Genomic DNA, 19,549 nt, shown 5'->3' with positions numbered 1-19,549 from the left:
TCTCTCTCTCTCTCTCTCTCTCGCTACCTCACACACACACACACACACACACACACACATTTTCACTTTTATTGATATAATAGATCGATTATGCTAGATATATTTCCATATGTCTGAATACCAAATATACAAATTTTCAAATCTGTAGAAAAAAAATTTGTTGAATATATAGGTGGAGAATTGTTCTCTATCTCACACACACACATTCTCACTTTTATAGATATAATAGATAGATTATGCTAGATATATTTCCATATGTCTGAATACCCTATATACAAATTTTAAAATCCGTAGATAAAAATATGTTGAGTATATAGGCTTAGAATTGTTCTCTCTCTCTCTCTCTCTCACACACACACACACACACACACACACACACACACACACACACACACACACATTTTCACTTTTATAGATATAATAGATAGATTATGCTAGATAGATTTCCATATGTCTGAATACCTATATACAAATTTTCAAATCTGTAGACAAAAAATGTATTGAATATATAGGTTGAGAATTGTTCTCTCTCTCTCTCTCTCTTGCTACCTCTCACACACACACACATTTTCACTTTTACAGATGTAATAGATAGATTATGCTAGATATATTTCCATATTTCTGAATACCCTATATACAAACTTTCAAATCTGTAGATAAAAAATTTGTTGAGTATATAGGTTGAGAAATGTTCTCTCTCTCTTACACACACACACACATTCTCACTTTTATAGATATAATAGATCATGCTAGATATATTTCCATGTGTCTGAATACCCTATATACAAATATTCAAATCTGTAGATAAAAAATTTGCTGAATATATCGTTTGAGAATTGTTCTCTCTCTCTCTCTCTCTCTCTCACACACACACACACACACACATTCTCACTCTTATAGATATAATAGGTAGATTATACTTGATATATTTCCATATGTCTGAATACCCTATATACAAATGATCAAATCTGTAGATAAAATATTTTTTGAATAAATAAGTTGAGAATTTTTCTATCTCTCTCTTGCTCCCTCTCTCTCTCTCGCTACCTCACAAGCACACACAAACATTCTCACTTTTATAGATAAAATAGATAGATTATGCTAGATATATTTCCATATGTCTGAATATCCTATATACCAGATTTCAAATCTGTAGATAAAAAAATTGTTGAGTATATAGGTTGAGAATTGTTCTTTCTCTCTCGCTCTCTCTCTCTCACACACATACATTCTCACTTTTATAGATATAATAGAAAGATTATGCTAGATATATTTCTATATGTCTGAATACCCTATATACAAAATTTAAAATCTGTAGATAAAAAATTTGTTGAGTATATAGGTTGAGAATTGTTCTCTCTCTCTCTCTCTCACACACACACATTCTCACTTTTATAGATATAATAGATTATGCTAGATATATTTCCATATGTCTGAATACCCTATATACAAATTTTCAGATCTGTAGATAAAAATTAGTTGAATATATAGGTTGAGAATTGTTCTCTCTCTCTCTCTTCTCTCTCTCTCTCACACACATTCTCACTTTTATAGATATAATAGATAGATTATGCTAGATATATTTCCATATGCCTGAATACCCTATATACAAATTTTCTAATCGGTAGATAAAAAATTTGTTGAATATGTAGGGTGAGAATTGTACTTTCTCTCTCTCTCTCTCTCTCTCTCACGTACACATTCTCACTTTTATGGGTATAATAGATAGATTATGCTAGATATATTTCCATATGTCTGAATACCCTATATACAAATGGTAAAATCTGTAGATAACAAATTTATTGAATAGATAGGTTGAGAATTGTTCTCTCTCTCTCTCTTTCAACCTTACACACACACACACACGCAAACATTCTGACTTTTATAGATATAATAGATCGATTATGCTAGATATATTTCCATGTGTCTGAATACCCAATATACAAATTTTCAAATCTGTAGATAAAAAATTTGTTGAATATATAGGTTGAGAATTGTTCTCTCTCTCACACACACACATTCTCACTTTTATAGATATAATATATAGATAATGCTAGATATATTTCTATATGTCTGAATACCCTATATACAAATTTTCAAATCCGTAGATAAAAATATGTTGAGTATATAGGTTGAGAATTGTTCTCTCTCTCTCTCACACACACACACACACACACACACACACATTTTCACTTTTATAGATATAATAGATAGATTATGGTAGATATATTTCCATATGTCAGAATACCCTATATACAAATTTTCAAATCTTTAGATAAAAAATGTATTGAATATATAGGTTGAGAATTGTTCTCTCTCTCTCTCTCTCTCTCTCTCTGGCTACCACACACACATTTTCACTTTTATAGATATAATAGATAGTTTATTCTAGATATATTTCCATATGTCTGAATACCCTATATACAAACTTTCAAATCTGTAGATAAAAAATTTGTTGAGCATATAGGTTGAGAATTGTTCTCTCTCTCTCTCTCTCACACACTCAAATATAAAGTGTGCATCTTTTTTTAATAGGAGCTAATGCTTGGGAAACTGTTCACTCGGCCTATTCCCCTCTCCCCCCACAAAAGCGGTGTCATTCTCTTCCCCCCACCCCACTAAGTAAATATAAAGTGTGCATCTTTTTTTAATAGGAGGTAATGCTTGGGAAACTCTGCACTCGGCCTCTTCCCCCACTCTCCCCCCACAAAAGCGGTTCCATTCCCCCCCCCCACTAAGTAAATATAAAGTGTGCTTCTTTTTTTAATATGAGGTAGTGCTTGGGAAACTGTGCACTCGGCTTCTTCCACACCCCTTTCTCCCCACAAAAGCGGTTTTAATCTCGTCCCCCCACCCCACTAAGTAAATATAAAGTTTTCTTCCTCTTTTAATAGGAGATAATGCTTGGGAAACTGTGCACTTGGCTTCTTCCCCCCCTTCCCCCCACAAAAGCGGTTCTAATCTCGTCCCCCCCACGGCTGCTTCCCCCTCTTCCCCCACAAAAGCGGTTCTCATCTCGTCCCCCCCACCCCACTAAGTAAATATACTGTGCACTCGGTCTATTCCCCCCTCCCCCCATAAAAGCGGTGTCATTCTCTTCCCCTCACCCCACTAAGTAAATATAAAGTGTGCATCTTTTTTTAATAGGAGGTAATGCTTGGGAAACTCTTCACTCGGCCTCTTCCCCCCACCCTCCCCCCACAAAAGCGGTTCCATTCCCCCCCACTAAGTAAATATAAAGTGTGCTTCTTTTTTTAATATGAGGTAATGCTTGGGAAACTGTGCACTCGGCTTTTTCCGCCTCCTTCCCCCCACAAAAGCGGTTCTCATCTCGTCCCCCCACCCCACTAGGTAAATATAAAGTGTGCTTCCTCTTTTAATAGGAGATAATGCTTGGGAAACTGTGCACTTGGTTTCTTCCCCCCCCCCCTTCCCCCCACAAAAGCGGTTCTAATCTCGTCCCCCCCATGGCTTCTTTTCTTCCTTCCCCCCACAAAAGCGGTTCTAATCTCGTCCTCCCCACCCCACTAAGTAAATATAAAGTGTGCTTCCTCTTTTAATAGGAGGTAATGCTTGGGAAACTGTGCACTTGGCTTCTTCCCCCCCCTTCCCCCCACAAAAGCGGTTCTATTCTCGCACCCCCCCACCCCACTATGTAAATATAAAGTGTGCATCTTTTTTTTAATAGGAGATAATGCTTGGGAAACTGTGCACTGTTTTTGTTGGTTTTCAAGCTGCCTCTTCCCCCCCCACAGTTTAACAGTGGTAGGAGGTCAAGAGAAAGTTAACCAGTTAATCACGTTGGAAACATTGTCATGAAGTTTAATAATATATATAACGAAGGAGAAGAGAAATTGCAAAGCTATCGGTAAAAAAAGTTGTTATTTACAATTGTTCGCCATTACTGGATGTTGACGTCACGTCACGTGACATGACTAAGCGTTTTTTTTTTTTACGTATAAACAACATTGGATCATTCAATAATTACGTAATAAATAACATTATAATGACAGGTTTTTTTTGGGCTCCTCTTGAAGATAACTGATAAGTTGACCCACTTCTAGTGGTCCGTTTGACGTGAAATTTCGATATTTGTCATCCGGGTGATCAAGGTTCAATATTATACCAAATTTGTCAAGTTTGGTTGTGTCTGTCAAAAGTTTTTGCGTTACAAACAAACATACATACATACATACACACAGACGTTTGAGATATATAGATGAAACGTTGTGAAAATAACAGCCGAGATGAGAATAATGTAACTAATACAAATTATCAATTCTTTTTTTTTTTTTAAACATTTCAGGACTTTGTTTTAATAAATTTCTTAGTATCACAAAATAGAAATATTTGAGTGCGCAACTTAAGTAGAATTTACAATAAATATTTTGTGTTTTGTTACGTTTTCTATAAATGCCATTCAATAGTTTCTTAAGGAATACAAGAATCTCTATCTCTAATATTATATAAAAAGGACTCTGTGTGTGTGTGTGTGCGTGTGCATGTGCGTGCGTGCGTGTGTGTGTGTGTGTGTTTCCTATGGACTCCAAAATGGCCGGGTCGATTTTTAAGAAATTTCACACAAATGTACTTCATGTGCAGTGTTCTTAGATAGGCTTTTCTTCAATAATCGAAAAAATCCGATAAAAAAATAAACATCCTATTTTGACCAAAGTTAACAGCTTATACAGCCTTACATCACAAGTGAAATTTAAAAACTTTTATTACCACACAAGCCGAAAGTCTATATTAAATCATTTAAAATAAAATTAAACACAAAGAAATATCAATGTAGTTAGAAGAGTCTTGCCTTTGGTAGCATTTATTTCTTGCATACTTATTTTTCATCTCTTTTTTGTTCTGTTAATTGCATACCCTTCCCAAAGAGAGTGAGATTCAGGCATCTGTTAATGCTCGAATCTCTGAGAGGAGGCATATATATCTTATTTATTTGTAATTCGGAGACCTAAATGTTTTCCCTTCATATATTTTATCTAAGATTTTGATATACTTATTGTGAGATCTCCATCTATATTTCTCACTACAAGTGAGAAATATAGATCGAGATCTCACAATAAGTATATCAAAAGCAAAATTGTACCATAAACATTAATCATTTAAGCAGAAAATAATGATAGTTCCTAGCTGGCGGCAACGAAATTAAAAAACCTTGTCCACAGCCTTTTCTAATCTTTTAATAATCAAATGTGCACTCCCTGAGAGGAGGCATATATATCTTATTTATTTCCTTTGTTTGTTTGTTCCTTTTCGACGGTACCAGACGATATGGGTCTGAGAAAGGTTTGAACTGTAACAGACACTGTTCGAGCATAACGGCCACGTTACATGCATACACACATACATATATACATATGCATATATTTGTTGATTAAGGCTCAACATGGCTTGAGTTGAGACTGATCTGACTTAGAAATAGATATAATTAAGCTAACTAGGAGAACATCAGCAGAATATAATAATAAGTTATGAAGTAGGGAGAATAGAGAAAATAATTTTGAAATTTTTATGGGACCTTCAGATTCGATGTGGTTACTCATTTGGTGGGGCTTTATATACTGAGGGAATTGCATAAAGACAACCCGGAATTAGTAAGCGAGCTAGATAGGGATGATGTTTTTTTTGTTAATTGCTTAACCTTAAGAGCTTGGATGAAGGGATAAAAAAGCTGAAGATATTTTTTAGGAAAACTGATCTTAAAATATCTATACACATCAATCACTGTGTAGTCAATTTTCTGGATTCATTGGAATTTTATTGGTTAATAACACATATGACATCTTAAATCAAATCATAATTTATTGTGCATAGATAATAATTATAACCATTCACCTTCTGTTAAAAATCTATAGTTTCTTCTATTTCTAAAGAAATGAATAAACTATCTAAGAATTAACATCACTTTAATAAAAAAATATGTCGCACTATAATGAAATAGAGATCAGGTTATAGAAATAAGATTTAGTTAGTTTTAACAAATCTAATAATGAACTAAGCCAGCGTCTTACCCACAGCTTCAAGCAGCATGATCCCTCTATAGTCACCACATTCAGACTTCTGTCCTGTTCCTTTGTAAAGTGGTAGCATTATTGCCTCTAGCCAATCTTGTGTGAATTACTTCCTTGTCACATGGCAAGAAGTAGACTATGCACTGTGCTAGAAACGTTTTCACAGCCAAAGAGCAACAACTCTACTGATATCTCTTCAAAACCTGGTGCTTTTCCAGTATTAATTTCTTTGATGGTGCATTTTATCTCATCAAAAGTGGGGTCCACCATCATTTCCTTAATTATATTGCGTTGTGGGAAAACATGAAATCATTGCTTCATCTGTAACAGATGGTTTATGAAATAAATCTGTAAAGTACTCCTTCCATTGTGCCATGATACTGTCTATATACTTGATCAAAACAGAGCCATCTTTAGATTTTAAAAGGAATAAAATGAAGCTTGTGGTCCATATTTTTGTTTGATTATAGAAAGATTTTGCATCTTTGCTAGCAAAATCCTGATGTATTTGAGCAGACAATTCAGCCACATTTATAATCTGACGAAGCTTCCACTGGAGTTTTTCTTTGCTTCCTTAAAAATATCCTCTACTTTTCCTATGGATGAGTCGGAGGAACTACAAAGTTTAATAAGATTGGAGATAACATTATTTTCATCAAACCAGTCTCTGCATTTATTTTCCTTAAGACGTCATTCTACTCCAATGCTGTACACTTTTGATTTGAACTGATCCCATGTTCCATCAAATATGATGTCATTGAATAAGTTCTTTAGATTCTTAGACCCTTTCATGCTTTTCAGCTTCGAGACATCGATTTCATGCTTTTTCAGCTTCGAGACATCGATGCATTTTATTAGTTTAAAACTACTAAGCCTCACTTTTTTCTTAATTCGCATCTTGATCTTTGCATAAAAAAGTTTGATGTCAGTACCACACTCAGCACTTCGTATAACTCTAACTGTACATATATCTTAAAGATCACGTCTCTGGGTGATGATATACGAATGCACCCATGTTTGAACCTAGGGTGTGTCCCTGTTGCTTTATGAATAAGCAGAAAAGGTTTTACACACTGCTAGTAAAAACTCTGAATACCATTATCATTAAGTTTATCAAGTCTATACATTCTTAAGACATCCTAGGTTTCATGATCAGATCCAACACATGCATTGAAGTCAGAGTAACAAAATTTTTTCATTCTTTGGTATTCTTGAAAACAGTCTCTGCATTCCTGATAAAATGCTATGATGATATCTTGACTACTGCATAAAGTAGGGGCATACACTAAAATAACTGATGCATAAGGACCACACCATAAAAGCAGTCTCAGACTCATGATGCAGTCACAAACCCCATGAGATTATTGTAGATGACTTACGATATTTGTGCAAATTGCAAAACCTACACCCAGTGGCGTAGCTAGACCTTTTGCCGCCCAGGGCGGTAGTAAAATTGCCCCCCCCCCCGGCATTGGGGTGACCGGAAAATTCGTCCATGGAAAATTCGTCCATTTTTTGCTAGGTAGGAAAACTGGTCCATTATTATTAAATTAACATTCTGTAGTTTCTTAATTTTCATACCTTGCGAAAATTATTTCTACGGTATCTAATTTTCCTAAATTCAATTCGGACTATTCTCTCCTTGATACATCCATGTTATTTGGCGAAAATTCGGACTTTAACAACGACAAAAAAGTAAATAAAAATGATTTTATCATTTCATAACATTTTCAGGTTTTCAAATGTTCTCATTTAAATTTATTATTATATTTGCTTGTGTAGCTAATTCATTTAATTTAACATTTTTTTTTATAATTTGAATTATAAGTTTTTGTTTTGAAAAAATATTTGGTTTCTTTTATTTGCGTACCCAGTCTTTATTTTATTAGTGGTTCAGAGGCTAGGGAATGAGGGTGGAGAGTTGTGTTTCGATTTCGATTCTAGCTCATGGCACCCAAGTCATATATTATTATTGAAAAGAAATTTCAATTATTATTATAATAATATTCAATTATCATTGAAAAGAAATTGTTAAATTAACTGACTACGTATACAATTACGTAGCCAGTTAATTTAATTTAACAATTTCTTTTCATTAATAAGTATGTAAACATTAATCTGAAGGGAATTGTGTGAACATTAATCCGAAGAAAACTATATAATTGTTTTGAAAAATCTTTGGTCTTCTTTGACGAGTACTGTAATACGATGAAAATCTAGGACTAATAGCTGCAGTCTAACATTAGTTCCATGAAAATAAATATTTTGAGAGCTTTTGGAATTTTGAAGGTTAACAAATTATCAAATGCGGGGGGGGGCAAATCTTACGATCGCCGCGGGCTGCAAAGACTGTTGCTGTTTAATTTTTCAACATATTTCAGAACATGTAAAGCAACTGCTTTCTTTGAAAGGTTACATAGAGAATTTATGCAATTAAAAAAAATTGTTTTACAAATAAAATAAATTTACATCGTATTTTGAGGTTATTCTCATTTTAGTTTTAGCGATAATTTAAAAATAATAAATATTTATAATTAGTACCAATAATGAAAAATTAAATTAAAAATTTAAAAGAATCGGTTTTGGAATCGTAAAATAGGGACACATTTTTCCGATTCCGATACCTCCAATACTTCAGATTTTTACAAACTTTCGGTATAAAATTTCAGATTTTTTGTTAGCTTTTATATATTTTTTCTATTTTCTATTTTTATCCTCTCAAAATGCCGCCCCTGACATGTGCTGCTTGTAAATAAGAGACACATTTTTCTGATTCTGATACCTCAAAGATTTTCGATTTTTTACAACTTTTTCAGTATAAAATGTCAGATTTATTGTTAGATTTTGTTTATTTTTATTTATTTTTTTCTACTTTCTATTTTTACTCTCTCAAAATGCCGCCCCCTGAAATATGCCGCTCGCAAAATAGGGACACCTTTTTGCGATTCCAATAACTACAAAAGTTCCCATTTTTTACAACCTTTTCGATATGCAATTTCAGATTTTTTGTTAGCATTTTTTTCGATTTTCCCTTTTTACCATCTCAAAATGCCGCCCCATGCCGCCTCCCCCGACGCTCAGAAAATAGGGACACATTTTTTCTGATTCCGATACCCCTCAAAATTCCGATTTTTTACAACCTTTTTGGTATAAAATTTCATATTTTTTGTTAACTTTTGTTTATTTTTATTTATTTTTTCTACTTTCTATTTTTACCCTCTCAAAATGCCGCCCCCTCAGGTGTGCCGCCCGGGGCGGACCGCCCCCCCCCCCTAGCTACGCCAGTGCCTACACCTCCTTCCCTTTTAGTGCCTTCAGTCTTGCTCTTCCAAAAGAATGTGTATTCAGCACCTCTTTTCAGTTACTTGATCTTCTTCACAAGTTTCAGATAGAGCAGCAATGGTGGTTCTTTGTTCTTGGAAAGGATATTCCTCCTGATCCAGAAGTATCCTCACATTTCATGCTGCAATGGTCATCTTATCTCTTTCTTTTGCATAACCTTTTTTTATATATAATTTCCCATACAAGTGTGAAGAATATTCGGCTACAGGTAACTGATCACCTTCAGATTGAACAGATAATGTTTAGAGCACCTATTCGAGACACTTTTCATTGGGTGAACAGTATTATCCCTAAAATGGGCTGCTCAGTTGCAAAAAAATCCATCGAAGCTAGTTCCTGTCCAATAAAACTAGCAACATTGTTAAGATAAGCGTTAAAGCGCTCATGTGCAGATTTGAGACTGCATATCTCCAACTTGTTATACATCGTCACTTTTGAAGAAATATCTGTACATGAAAGATGGTAATGATACATAATGTACTACACATCACTCTCTGAGTTTCAACAGTTATAATCCATGACAAGCAGAAGCAAGATAAATGGTACCATGTCACCAACACTAGATTTGCTGTCAGGCAAGATTCAGAGAGGCACATTTATCCTCACCAAGAAAAAAATTCACGCACCAGATTTCAACCTGGTATTTTTGGCTCCCATAGTAAGATTACCTTCTAAAACATCAGAAGGAGACTAATAGGTTCTACACTTTGTCCAAAAGTAAACTGGAAATCTACAAGCAGCGGCATTCATCTCCATGAAGTATTAGACATACCCGCATACTAATATATATGCACATATAACTATATACATTTATTTTTGTCCGTTGCACTGTAGAAGAAGAGGAAAAACATATTCTAATCTCATAAGAATTTCACTCCGCTTAAAAAGTGACAAAATCCACAGTTGAACCGATTGGAAAATATAATGTTGTTGTTTTGTTTCAATGAATTGTTTAAAATTTTTCTCTAGGATATTTTAAAAATAATGAAAAAAAAATCTTACTCACATAAGAATTTCTCTCAACTGAAAAAGTGACACAATCCGCAAAACGCATGTAACACGTGTTTTTTCATTATTCTGAAAATACAGCAGAGAAAAATTCAAAACAATTCATAAATACAAAAACAAAAATCAACAATAACATTATATTTTTAAATCGGTTATATATATATATATATATATATATATATATATATATATATATATATATATATATATATATATATATATATATAGTGCTTTAGAAATAATAGAAGTAGAAACTCTAGGGATGATCTTAGCCGACAAACTCATCAGGAGTTAATCGTTTGGTATAAATTACAAAAAAAATAAAAATAATTAACATGTAAAGAGCAACAACAATGAATATATGCATGTCATTTTTTAACCGAGGGGGGAAAAAAAGAAAATTATTCAAATGGGAATTTGTATAAATAATGAGGAGTTGATGGAGATCAAAAATTTTTATCCGGATAAACCTAATAATTTAATGAATTCATTAAATTATTGATTGAGACTGACTTTAAAATCCTCAAATGATTTTGAGAGTCAGCCCAGTGTATCCTGCCTTGACAGAGTACAAAACAGACTTCGTAGCCGAGTGGGGGATGCCCTTTTCTCTTCCCTGCAACTTCTTTCTCATAGAAGAGACGCTGCGAGCCTGTCTTTGTTTTATCGTTATTTTCATGGCAATTGTTCGTTTGAGCTCCAATCTATAGTCCCTCCTTGTCAAACATTCATGAGAAACACCCGTCTGGCTGCAAACACTATCAATAATTTCCCTCACTCTTTATCTGTGCCCAAACCTAAACGTAGATTCCAAGAACAAAGCTTCTTTCTTAGAACTGCACACCTGTGGAACTCTCTTCCGTTTCCATGCTTTCCAGCTGACTACAATATGGCCGTCTTCAAGTCCAATGTAAACAAGTTCTTGATGAGCCGTTCCCCTTAAATCCAATTTACCAAATTTACACTTTTAACAATTACTATATTGTTCTTTTGACCACTGTACACTCTTTAACCCTTATCCTCGAATGGCTTCTAGGCCTTGATAAGTGTTAATTCCCTTGTAAACAAAACACCAAAATATTAACGTCCCCCTTCACTTTTTTATGAACGAATTTCTAAATAATAATGTCACTATTTAGTAAACCATTTTTAACATGGACAGTGCATTGGAATTCGTTAACTATTATGTGCCTCCCTTCTATGAATGTTTAAATAAATTTTTATATAAATTTGGTGGGTTATTAAATTGATTTGCTTTGCTGTAAAACAAAACAAAATAAAAACAAAACGAAATAAAAACAAAACAAAATAAAAACAAAACGAAATAAACGTTGTCTTAAGGAGAATAGTTTCCCATCTCCCTGGAAAATTTCATCAGTATGCCCTGTATTTAAGAATTCAGGTGATCGCTCATCCCCCTCTCAGTACAGGCCAATAAGTCTCCTGTGCGTCATGAGTAAGTTGCTGGAATCTGTGTTAAATACAGAAGTAATCAACCATCTCAACAAAAGTAACCTTCTTAGTGACACTCAATATGGTTTCCGTTCTGCTAGATCTACAGCAGATGTGCTTACAGTTATATCTCATAGGATTAGCAAATCTCTCGACGGAGGCAACCTTTCTAGGGCAATTGCTCTTGACATATCTAAGGCCTTTGATAGGGTATGGCATAAAGGTTTACTTCATAAGATCTCTAGCTATGGTATTGCTGGAAATGCCTTCTCAATTATTAAATCATTTCTTTCTGATAGGTTCATAAGAGTAGTAGTTGAGGGGAAAAAATCAGAAGCTCACAGTATTAATGCCGGTGTCCCTCAGGGATCCATCCTGGGCCCAACTCTTTTCCTGGTCTATATTAATGATCTTCCAAATCACATCCTTACATCATTTGTAGACATCTATGCTGACGACACTACCATTTAATGGTAGCACATCTAAGACAGTAAACGACCAAGTTCTCTCCAATTCTCTCTCTTCTGATCTTGAGCACGTAGTACAATGGGGTAAAGAATGGCTGGTTACTTTTAATGCATCTAAATCCAAGCTTCTCTCTTTACATCATCAACATTCTGATCCACATCTGATATCAATTGAAATGAATGGCTCTCGTCTTCAGGAGGCCTCAAGTTTTTACAAGCTTCTTGGCTTGACCATTATTCCTGATCTTAAATGGAACACGTACATCAAATCTGTTGCCAAGGCCACTGGAAAAATGGTGGGATCTTTCTATCGATCCGGTAGATATCTCACTGCTGATGCTATTCGCTATCTATATAAGAGCCAGGTACGTCCAAGGATAGAATACTGTTGCCACATCTGGGCAGGAGCTGCTAGAAAGGACTTGTCCTGCCTTGATAGAGTTCAAAATAGACTTCGTAGCCTCGTAGGAGATGTCCTTTTCTCTTCCTTGCAACCTCTATCTCACAGAAGAGATGTTGCGAGTTTGTATCTGATGTATCGTTATTTTCTTGGAAAGTGTTCGACTGAGCTTCAATCTATGGCCCCCCCACCGCCAAACTTTCACAAGAAACACTCGTCTAGCTGTAAACACTATCAATAATTCCCTCCACTCTTTATCTATGCCTAAACATAAACGTAGATTCCATGAACAAAGCTTCTTTCTTAGAACTGCGCGCCTGTAGAATTTTCTTCCATTTTCCTGCTTTCCGGCTGACTACAATATGGTTGTCTTCAAGTCTAACGTACATAAGTTCTTGATGAGCCGTTCAATATAAGTTATCAAATTTACCAAATTTTCATTACTAATTATTATTATATTGTCCAATTTCTACTGTACACTCTTTAACCCTGATCCCTGAGTGGCCTCTTGGCCTTGACCATGTGGTGATGCCTATGTAAAAAAAAAAAAAAAATAAATAAAAACAGACCGAAATAAAAACAAAACGAAATAAAAACAAAACGAAATAAAAACAAAACAAAATAAAAACAAAACAAAATAAAAACAAAAAAAATAAAAACAACACGACATAAAAACAAAACAACATAAAAACAAAACGAAATAAACACAAAAAAAATAAAAACAAAACGAAATAAAAACAAAACGAAATAAAAACAACACGAAATAAAAACAAAACAAAATAAAAACAAAACAAAATAAAAACAAAACAAAACAAAAACAAAACGAAATAAAGAAAAAACGAAATAAAAACAAAACAAAACAAAAACAAAACGAAATAAAAACAAAACGAAATAAAAACAAAACAAAATATAAACAAAACGAAATCAAAACAAAAAAAGCAAAACGAAATAAAAACAAAACAAAATAAAAACAAAACAAAATAAACACAAAACACAATAAAAACGAAAACAAAATAAAAACAAAAAAAATAAAAACAAAACAAAATAAAAACAAAACAAAATAAAAACGAAGCAAAATAAAAACAAAACGGAATAAAAACAAAACAAAATGAACACAATACGAAATAAAAAGAAAACGAAATAAAAACAAAACAAAATAAAAACAAAACAAAATAAAAACCAAACGAAATAAAAACAACACAAAATAAACCCAATACGAAATAAAAACAAAACAAACTAAAAACAAAAAGAAATAAAAACAAAACAAAATAAAAACAAAACGAAATAAAAACAAAACAAAATAAAAACAAAACAATATAAAAACAAAACAAAACAAAAACAAAACAAAATAAAAACAAAACAAAATAAAAACAAAACGAAATAAAAACAAAACACAAACAAAACAAAACAAAAATAAAAACAAAACAAAATAAAAACAAAACAAAATAAAAACAAAACGAAATAAAAACAAAACGAAATAAAAACAAAACAAAATAAAAACAAAACGAAATAAAAACAAAACAAAATAAAAACTAAACGAAATAAAAACAAAACAGAATAAAAACAAAACGAAATAAAAACAAAACGAAATAAAAACAAAACGGAATAAAAACAAAACATAATTAAAAACAAAACCAAATAAAAACAAAACAAAATAAAAACAAAACGACATAAAAACAAAACAAAATAAAAACAAAACGAAATAAAAACAAAACAAAATAAAAATAAAAAAAAACAAAAACAAAACAAAATAAACACAATACGAAATAAAAACCAAATAAAAACAAAACGAAATGAAAACAAAACGAAATAAAAACAAAGCTAAATAAAAACAAAACAAAATAAAAACAAAACAAAATGAAAACACAAAAATAAAAACAAAACAAAATAAAAACAAAACCAAAAAAAACAAAACGCAATAAAAACAAAACAAAATAAAAACAAAACAAAATAAAAACAAAACGAAATCAAAACAAATCAAAATAAAAACAAAACAAAATAAAAACAAAACGAAATAAAAACAAAACAAAATAAAATCAAAACAAAATAAAAACAAAACAAAAAAAAACAAAACGAAATAAAAACAAAACTAAATAAAAACAAAACAAAATAAAAACAAAACGAAATAAAAACAAAACAAAATAAACACAATACGAAATAAAAACAATCAGAAATACAAACAAAACAAAATAAAAAAAAACAAAATAAAAACAAAACGAAATAAAAACAAAACGAAATAAAAACAAAACTAAATAAAAACAAAACAATATAAAAACAAAACAAAATAAAAACAAAACGAAATAAAAACAAAACAAAATAAAAACAAAACGAAATAAAAACAAAACAAAACAATAACAAAACGAAATAAAGACAAAACAAAATAACAACAAAACGAAATAAAAACAAAACGAAATGAACACAAAACAAAAAAAAACAAAACGAAATAAAACAAAACTAAAAAAAAACGAAACAAAAAAAAAAACACAATACAAACAAAACTAAATAAAAACAAAACAAAATAAAAACAAAACGAAATAAAAACAAAACTAAATAAAAACAAAATAAAAACAAAACGAAATAAAAAAAAACGAAAAAAAAACAAAACAAAATAAAAACAAAACGAAATAAAAACAAAACGAAATAAAAACAAAACAAAATAAAAACAAAACAAAAAAAACAAAACAAAATAAAACCAAAACAGAGTAAAAACGAAACGAAATAAAAACAAAACAAAAAAAAAACAAAACGAAATAAAAACAAAACAAAACAAAAACAAAACAAAACAAAAACAAAACAAAATAAAAACAAAACGAAATAAAAACAAAACACAAATAAAACAAAAAAAATAAAAACAAAACAAAATAAAAACAAAACAAAATAAAAACAAAACAAAATAACAACTAAACAAAATAAAAACAAAACGAAATAAAAACAAAACGAAATAAAAACAAAACAAAACAAAAACAAAACAAAATAAAAGCAAAACAAAATAAAAACAAAACCAATTAAAAACAAAACAAAATAAAAACAAAACGAAATAAAAACAAAACAAAATGAAAACAAAACAAAATAAAAACAAAACAAAATAAAAACAAAACGAAATAAAAAAAAACAAAATAAAAACCAAACAAAATAAAAACAAAACAAAATAAAAACAAAACGAAATAAAAACAAAACGAAATAAAAACAAACAAAATAAAAAAACAAACAAAATAAAAACAAAACAACATTAAAACGAACAGAAAAATAAAAACAAAATTAAATAAAAACAAAACAAAATAATATTAAAACAAAAGAAAAACAAAACAAAATAAAAACAAAACGAAATAATAACAAAACAAAATAAACACAAAACACAATAAAAACAAAACAAAATAAAAACAAATCACAATAAAAACAAAATAAAAAAAAAAAAAAAAATAAAATAAAAACAAAACAAAATAAAAAAAAAGAAATAAAAACAAAACGAAATAAAAACAAAACAAAATAAAAATAAAATAAAATAAAAACAAAACGAAATAAAACTAAAACAAAATAAATACAAAACCAAAATAAACGCTAAACGAAATAAAAACAAAACGAAAAAAAACAAGCAAAATAAAAACAAAACGAAATAAAAAAAAAACAGAATAAAAACAAAACGAAATCAAAACAAATCAAAATAAAAACAAAACAAAATAAAAACAAAATGAAATAAAAACAAAACACAATAAAATCAAAACAAAATAAAAACAAAACAAAATAAAAACAAAACAAAATAAAACAAAACGAAATAAAAATAAAACTAAATAAAAACAAAATAAAATAAAAACAAAACGAAATAAAAACAAAAAAAATAAACACAATACGAATTAAAAACAGACCGAAATAAAAACAAAATAAAAACAAAACGAAATAAAACCAACCACAAAACAAAAACAAAACGAAATAAAAACCAAACACAATAAAAACAAAACAAAATAAAAAAAAAACGAAATAAAAACAAAACGAAATAAAAACCCAACAAAATAAAAACAAAACGAAATAAAAACAAAACAAAACGAAATAAACACAAAACAAAACAAAAACAAAACAACATAAAAACAAAACAAAATAAAAACAAAACGAAATAAAAAGAAAACAAGATAACAACAAAACGAAATAAAAACAAAACAAAATAAAAAACACACAAAATAAAAACAAAACAAAATAAAAACAAAACCAAATAAAAACAAAACAAATAAAAACGAAACAAAATAAAAATAAAACAAAATAAAAACAAACAAAATAACAACAAAACGAAATAAAAACAAAGCAAAATAAAAACAAAACAAAATAAAAACAAAACGAAATAGAAACAAAACAAAATAAAAACAAAACGAAATAAAAACAAAACGAAATAAAAACAAAACGAAATAAAAAAAAAACGAAATAAAAACAAAACAAAATAAAAACAAAACAAAATAAAAACAAAACAACATAAAAACAAAACAAAATAAAAACAAAACAACATAAAAATAAAACAAAATAAAAACAAAACGAAATGAAAACAAATCAAAATAAAAACAAAACAAAATAAACACAATACTAATTAAAAACAAACCGAAATAAAAACAAAACAAAATAAAAACAAAACAAAATAAAAACAAAACGAAATAAAACCAACCACAAAATAAAAACAAAACGAAATAAAAGCCAAACACAATAATAACAAAACGAAATAAAAACAAAACAATATAAAAACAAAACAAAATAAAAACCCAACAAAATAAAAACCAAACAACATAAAAACAAAACAAAATAAAAACAAAACGAAATAAAAACAAAACGAAATAAAAACAAAAAAATAAAAACAAAACAAAATAAAAAAAAACGAAATAAAAACAAAACAAAATAAAAACAAAACGAAATAAAAACAAAACAAAATAAAAAAAAGAAAACAAAATAAAAACAAAACGAAATAAAAACAAAACAAAATAAAAACAACACGAAATAAAAACGAAACAAAATAAAAACAAAACGAAATAAAAACAAAACAAAATAAACACAATACGAAATAAAAACAATCAGAAATACAAACAAAACAAAATAAAAAAAAACAAAATAAAAACAAAACGAAATAAAAACAAAACGAAATAAAAACAAAACTAAATAAAAACAAAACAATATAAAAACAAAACAAAATAAAAACAAAACGAAATAAAAACAAAACAAAATAAAAACAAAACGAAATAAAAACAAAACAAAACAATAAAAAAACGAAATAAAGACAAAACAAAATAACAACAAAACGAAATAAAAACAAAACGAAATGAACACAAAACAAAAAAAAACAAAACGAAATAAAACAAAACTAAAAAAAAACGAAACAAAAACAAAACACAATACAAACAAAACTAAATAAAAACAAAACAAAATAAAAACAAAACGAAATAAAAACAAAACTAAATAAAAACAAAATAAAAACAAAACGAAATAAAAAAAACGAAAAAAAACAAAACAAAATAAAAACAAAACGAAATAAAAACAAAACGAAATAAAAACAAAACAAAATAAAAACAAAACAAAAAAAACAAAACAAAATAAAACCAAAACAGAGTAAAAACAAAACGAAATAAAAACAAAACGAAAAAAAAACAAAACGAAATAAAAACAAAACAAAACAAAAACAAAACAAAACAAAAACAAAACAAAATAAAAACAAAACGAAATAAAAACAAAACACAAATAAAACAAAAAAAAATAAAAACAAAACAAAATAAAAACAAAACAAAATAAAAACAAAACAAAATAACAACTAAACAAAATAAAAACAAAACGAAATAAAAACAAAACGAAATAAAAACAAAACAAAATAAAAACAAAACAAAATAAAAGCAAAACAAAATAAAAACAAAACCAATTAAAAACAAAACAAAATAAAAACAAAACGAAATAAAAACAAAACAAAATGAAAACAAAACAAAATAAAAACAAAACAAAATAAAAACAAAACGAAATAAAAACAAAACGAAATAAAAACAAACAAAATAAAAAAACAAACAAAATAAAAACAAAACAACATTAAAACGAACAGAAAAATAAAAACAAAATTAAATAAAAACAAAACAAAATAATATTAAAACAAAAGAAAAACAAAACAAAATAAAAACAAAACGAAATAATAACAAAACAAAATAAACACAAAACACAATAAAAACAAAACAAAATAAAAACAAATCAAAATAAAAACAAAATAAAAACAAAACAAAATAAAAACAAAAAATAAAAACAAAACAAAATAAAAAAAACGAAATAAAAACAAAACGAAATAAAAACAAAACAAAATAAAAACAAAATAAAATAAAAACAAAACGAAATAAAACTAAAACAAAATAAATACAAAACCAAAATAAACGCAAAACGAAATAAAAACAAAACGAAAAAAAACAAGCAAAATAAAAATAAAACGAAATAAAAACAAAAAAGAATAAAAACAAAACGAAATCAAAACAAATCAAAATAAAAACAAAACAAAATAAAAACAAAATGAAATAAAAACAAAACACAATAAAATCAAAACAAAATAAAAACAAAACAAAATAAAAACAAAACAAAATAAAACAAAACGAAATAAAAATAAAACTAAATAAAAACAAAATAAAATAAAAACAAAACGAAATAAAAACAAAAAAAAATAAACACAATACGAATTAAAAACAGACCGAAATAAAAACAAAATAAAAACAAAACGAAATAAAACCAACCAGAAAACAAAAACAAAACGAAATAAAAACCAAACACAATAAAAACAAAACAAAATAAAAACAAAACGAAATAAAAACAAAACGAAATAAAAACCCAACAAAATAAAAACAAAACGAAATAAAAACAAA

Source organism: Euprymna scolopes, chromosome 17 (assembly GCF_053919585.1).
Source record: "Euprymna scolopes isolate OS-2025 chromosome 17, ASM5391958v1, whole genome shotgun sequence".
In the NCBI taxonomy this organism is placed as follows: domain Eukaryota; kingdom Metazoa; phylum Mollusca; class Cephalopoda; order Sepiida; family Sepiolidae; genus Euprymna; species Euprymna scolopes.
The sequence above is the reverse complement of the archived record's forward strand: the minus strand, read 5'-3'. Positions refer to the sequence as shown.